Here is a 6,882-nt window from a genome sequence, read left to right on the forward strand (position 1 = left end):
AGTTTTTTTTTTTTTTTTTAAAGAGGTAAATATTAAATTGGTGTTCGAAAGATTCTAACACTGATAAAATAGTACTTGAGTTTTGTTATTAACAAAATGGTCCCTAAAAAATTTTAAATTTTGACAAGTGTATCCCCAAACTCACCGGAGTAAATCTCCGACAAGCACAATGCTGAGATGGCCACCGTATTTTGATAACCTGACACAATATTGACATGGCCACCATATTTTTATGACCGAACAAACCACCCCCAAACCCTAATCCCTCCCTCCCCAACACAGACTCCCCCTCCATCTCTCTCCCCATTGTAGCCCTCCCCCTACCCAACGCAACCCCCTCCCTCTCCCTCCGTATCAAAGCCCCCCAACGCACACTCTCCCCTTCCCTTTCCTTCCCCATCACAGCCCACCTTCCTTCTCCCTCCTATCGCAGCCCCTAACCCTAACACACACTCCCTCCTTCCTTCTCCTTCCTTATCACAGCCCCCTCCCCAATGCATACTCCTTCTTCCTCCCTCAACATCATTAATTGCAGCAACAACAACTTTAACATCAACAGTAATAGTAACAGCAACTTCCACCACTTACAGCAACATCAACAACAATCTCAACAATAAGAGTACCATCAAGGACCACCGCCATTATTATCGGAGCCACAACAAGACCTAGAACAACTACATCCCCTCAGCACTTCAATTGCGTTGCTCCTCTGCACATATAACCGCCTCTGAAACAAGAAAATCGAAAACGAAATAACATTTCAATTGGACAGCGAAGTCCGTAGATCCTGGCAACGAAAAATGAAAAATTATCAGTGAAAGCGGCAGCAGTGTCCTGCAACGTATGCAACGAGGAGGAAGGAGGAGAAGTACGACAGAGAGGATTAAGGCACCAGATTTTAGGTCCTTGTGGAAGTTGTGGTGGTGTTGAGGGAGGGAAGGGTGAGTGTGCGTTAAGGAGGGGAGAGGGAGGGGAAGTGTGCGTTGGGAAGGGGGCTGCGGTGGGAGGGAGAGGGATGGAGGAGGGTTGCGATGGGGAAGGAGATGGATGGGGAGTCTACATTGGGAGGGAGGGATTAGGGTTTGGGAGTGGTTTACCAAGTCGCTAAAATACAGTGGCCATGTCAGTATTGTGGTTGCCGGAGATTTGCTCTTACGAGCTTAGGGACAGACTTGTCAAATTTTAAAATCTTTTAGGGACTATTTTGTCAACGCAAAAATCTTTCGGGTACCAATTTAGTATTTACCTCTTTTTTGTATAAAAGAGTGATTAGTGTTACAAAAATTAACATAATTATATGATTTTTAAATATATTTTTTTATTTTTTATTTTTTTATTATTTACTTTATTTATTTTATTTTTCACCCATATATGTGCTCAAATTATATAATTTATTTATTAAAATAAATATGATTTTATTAGTGCATATTATTATGAACAATTTTCTTAAAGTTGAAAATTTAGAAAAAGATTATGAAAAAATTATGTTGTATTTTGATCATTTTTATTGTATTTGATTTTTTAATTTTCATTTTCTTAGATTAATTTTATTATTTTAGGATTAATAGTCAAATTAGTCATTGAAAGATTTTTTTCAATCAAATTGGTCATTCAAATATTATAAATTAATTAGGTTGATCTTTCTATCGCTCCATTAATAGCAAGGTTGCGAGAACCGAACCGGTCAATGAACCAATGAGACAACTGATTCACTAATTTACTGGTTCAACCAAAGTTTAATCAGAGTTTAATCGGTCTAATTAAATATTGAATAAAATTATTAAAAATTTAATATATAATTTTAAATATTTAAATTCAATAATTTTTAACAGGATAAAATTTAAAATTTTACAATTTCACATCATAAATTATTCATTAAAAATTTACCATTAATTGAAAGAAACAAAAACTAAAGAACTCAAGAACCCAATTCATACCATTAATTCACCAAATAAAAAAGATTAATTGAAAAACAGAAACCCAAGAACTCATTGCGAAAGAGCACAGAAGGCTAGATGAGGACGACCAGATGGCTGACGACGACGTTAACAGAAGCCGACGACCAGGACGACCAGACGATGCCAATGCAAAAGCTTCAGAGTTCAGGTTCATGACAACGATGCCACTGACAACTGCTTCGATCCGCGACGGTAACAGCTGCTTCAATCCTCTCTCGGCTCCAGCGTTGATTGTGGTAGTGCACGGTGGAGTTTTATAACAGCCCAGACCACCTGCTAGCATGATATTGTCCGCTTTGGCACACAAGGCCTCACGGTTTTGCCTTTGACGATAGGGATGATAGTCGAAACTCCCCACACTCACTCGTCAAAACGCATCATGCTAGGAAGAGGTATCCACACCCTTATAAGGCATGCTTCGTTTCCCTCCCCAACCGATGTGGGACCTTATAATCCACCCCCTAAGGGAGTCCAGCGCCCTCGCTGGTACATCGATCTGGGCTCCGGCTCTGATACCATCCGTAACAGCCCAGACCACCCGCTAGCATGATATTGTCCGCTTTGGCACACAAGGCCTCACGGTTTTGCCTTTGATGATAGGGATGATAGCCGAAACCCCACACTCACTCGTCAAAACACGTCATGCTAGGAAGAGGTATCCACACTCTTATAAGGCATGCTTCATTATAAGGTCCCACATTGGATAGAAAAAATCAGGGAAGACAGACATGATTTGGGCACGGCAGAGATGTTCCCATGCGCATTTCAGTAAAAAAGCCAAATATAAGAAGTGTGTGTTTGACAAACGGTTAGAGAAAAGAGAAGTGATTCTACCTCTGAATGCACGTTTACGTGAAGCTATAATTTGTTGCTTATGCATTTATAATCATGGAATCATTTCTCTTTTCTCTAACCGTTTGCCAAACACACACTTCATATATTTGGCTTTTTCACTGAAATGCACATGGGAACACCTTTGCAGTGCCCCCAAATCGTGTCTGCCGTTCCTGATTTAGTCTGTCCATTTCGCTGCTGTAACCAAGTCAAGATGATACGGATCAACCCCTCTTCTTGCGTTCTTGCGCCAAAGATCTTACCATTTCCGGAGTAACTGGAGTTACATCTATTTTTCGATTTCCATTCAAGAGTTCTTATGTGTTTCCACGCCCCCTTTCGAGACCCCGAAAATTAGACAAATTCCTTTTTCTTAGGAACACATACAAGATTCGTCACCACAATAGGCCCCTTTTTCATTTATTAAGATTGTTTCTTTATGAGTATTGTAATTGGAATAGTCTTATTACTCAAAAAAACTTATTTTGACTTTTTCAAAAAATAATCCAAGATTTTTTTGTTTCTATATAATTTTTATGTATGTGAACACGAATCCATCTTCCTTTTTTTACGTAAAAAATCCTCTTTTTTACGATTAAACCACGCATGAAATGGAATCTCCATTTCGTGCCTGCTCTAAGTGACATGGTGCTCCCATTTTGTGGCCGTCATGCAAGAAATGGCCCTGCACATTTTGAGAATGATTTTCACATATGCGCATTTTGAGAATAAATGAATTTCCGATGTGTATATACGTAAAAAGGCCGAGAGAATGAAGGCAACTACTAATTAGATACTTTTTGAATGTTTTTTGTTTACGTTAGTTTAGAGAGAAATAACAAAAGATAAAATGAAAAATAATAACAATTATACAATCCGATGTTCCATATATTCTATTTAAAAAAAATTCTAAAATTAGGTAAAAATTTACCAGTAGTCAATTTCATATAAAACTGTTTTTAGATTATTGACACGTGTTATTTGGTTTGATAAAAAAATCAGTTAATTTTATATAAATAATTTTTTTAAAAAAATCTGTTTGAATAGATGAAATAACCACCTTTTAATTTTTTTCAACTCTTTCTACATATTATCCCTAAATGATGAATTTGGTAAGTTTTTCTTCTTCATCTTTTTTTACTAAATTTCTTTTTTAAAATTTATCTTCTATTTTTATTTATTTAATTCTCATTAAATATATGTATACGGATTGTTTAAAAAAGTAAAGTTTGGTATTATGAAAAAAAAAATAAAATTCAAGTTTTTTTGTTTATATAAGAATGGCAAAGGAGGAAAAATTAGGAATCGAAAAGGAAAGAGAAAAAAATTAGGATTCACATGGAAGAAGAAATCGAGTTTGCGATACGAATAAAAGATTATAAATGATACTATCTTTTTCTGTTTCTTCTAAACATTAAATAGTGTGATGAGATGAACAGTTACGTATTTATTAAATGATTTTCATCATTCATAGAGAATTGAATAAAAACAAAAATTAAAGAATATATTTAAAATACAAATTTTGATTAAGAAATATGAATAAAAAGAACATATCCAATTAAAAGTTTGAGCTTAGTTCTAAAAAATTGGAAGAGAACAAATTTTAATAGCATAACAAAGAAGAAGAGATAAAAGTATCTGTTTAGTTTAATTTAAATTAGTTTTTTTAATTAAACCATTTGTATATAATAAATTAGATTTTTTAAGACACCAAAAAAAACTAGATTTTTTCAAACCAAATAATAATATGTCTTAACAATTTAAAAATTACTTCATGTAAAGTTGATTGACATTTTCGCAAAGTTCAATAACTCATAATGAAAAAATATTCTAAAATAACATATTTAAATTAGGATTATGCAAATTACACAATGCGGGCTAGCAGGTTTTATTTTTGTAAACTCAAATTTAGTCTGTCATTTTTGGAGAGTTAAATAGGTCAATTAATTCATTAGTCTGTTTAAGTATAGGGTTCGAATTTTGCTTTGTGTATGCACCAACTCATTGAACAGCACCAAACTTTTAAATGAAGTTTCGATCTACAACGAATTAATTCTTGGTTTGTGAAATTAAAAAATACCGTAAAAAATAAAAAAAGATCAATCTAACCAATTATGACTTATTTATTATTTTTATTATAAAACTCTCTAAATTATAAATAAAATCGCTACTAAATTAATTTTAATTAATATTTAATATATTTTTTAACAGAAAAATTATGCTGTTTATAACAAAGTTGAAAACGTTGTTTTTTTTAATTAAGGGTCACGTTGGCCTTCTTATAGATGAACATAGACTGGATTGAAAATTTACTGGATAAAATACTAATGAATTAAAATAATAATAATAATTTATGTCATAATTTAGAAAACACTCTATTTAAAAGATTTTACAAAGAATATTAAATGGTTAGTAAAATTTATTATTTTTAATTAATAGTTAATTATTAATATTTAAAAGTATAGACTAAAAATATATTATTAAATTATTATATTAAAATAATTGAATTAATAACTAAAAATACTGATAAAAAATAATAGATTGTGTGAGGTTTTAAAATTTTTTAAAATTTTATTACTAGATAATAATTTGTCAAAAAATTATTCCTAAGATTCTCATGGCTCCTAGTTTCAAATCTAAGGCGACATTGTTTTGACACATCAATACATAATGTACCTGACACTGCTGGCGCAGGGGACTAACACCAATCGTAAATAGCACATCAACTTCCATCGCTGGAGATTCGCGCCATTATCTTACAATTGATATTTAAAAATACAAATTAATTAATACAATTAATCTAGTATTATCCACTCACATTGAAATGATTGATGATACTATTATTAACGTTAAGTCCGTATCACTGATTTAAATTTAAATTTGAAACACAAGACCTAGTCAAAAAATGGAATCACTGATTATGAGGTTACAGTTTACAAAAGTTGCAATCTGCTGTACTGACTAATAACTTTAACCCCTAAGACAGTGTACGCGGAATATTTGCAATATGAAGGAGCATAATGACCCTTGTGCTAAAGGTGTAAAGAATCTGAATTATTGTAAAGATGCTTAAATTGGGTCTAATTATTTGTAACAAAAGTTGAAGAAAGAAAAAGGCTACAGAATTTATCATCACTTTATGTGGAATAACAGGTAGGAAGGTGTAATTTACTGTTGGTTGATATACTATATTTTTTCTTTTTTGTTCACCAAGTTTTGCTTTTTAATTTTGATATTGAATTTATAGTAGTATTTTTTAATAATGTAAAATTTGGTATTTTTTTTTTTTATGTGAAGATCACAAATTTAACTTTTTGATTTGTGAAGTTTAATTTTTTTTTATTTTTAAAACACAAAATTTAGCATCTGATTTGTGAAGCACAAAACTTACCTTTTAATTTGTAAATTATATTTTTTTAAAATACAAAACCAATTCTTTAATTTATAAATTTACACAAATTTTTAATTTGTGTTTCAGTATTAATTTTTTTTAAATATATAAATGGAACCTTCTAATTTGAGATTACCTTCGTAGTAAATTAAAACAACCATTTTTCCATAATCAGAAATAACACAACAATAATTTTCATAGATAAAAAACAGCCACCAAGTTTGGCTATAAAAATTCTAAGTATATTATATTTTTCCTTTTTTGTTTGAAAGGAGCATGGGTATGTGTAGAAATTGAATGGCCATGGCAACCCAGCCAGGACATTAATAATAACGTTCGCAAAATGCTGTGTTGGTGGGTGATACATAATTGAGACTAGAAAGCAACATATCCTAATAATTAATACGGACTTCAATTTTCTTTGCCTGCCTCTGATCCGAAATAACGGTCCCACTATAAAAATAAGGAGGGTCACATACTCACATGAACAACGTATATAGAGAGAGGAACACATGGCTATACGTGCTTTCATTCTTCTGTTCGGAATTCTGATCATCAATACAACATGGATATGGATTCATTGGGTGTGGAAGGGGATACCTTCAAGTCAAATATAACGGCAAATCACCTATGGATGAATCTATAAATTAGTGATGATAAGTATTTTCACTTTATAATAAATTAGAATTATATATATAT

This window comes from Arachis duranensis, chromosome 6 (genome assembly GCF_000817695.3).
Source record: "Arachis duranensis cultivar V14167 chromosome 6, aradu.V14167.gnm2.J7QH, whole genome shotgun sequence".
NCBI lineage: Eukaryota > Viridiplantae > Streptophyta > Magnoliopsida > Fabales > Fabaceae > Arachis > Arachis duranensis.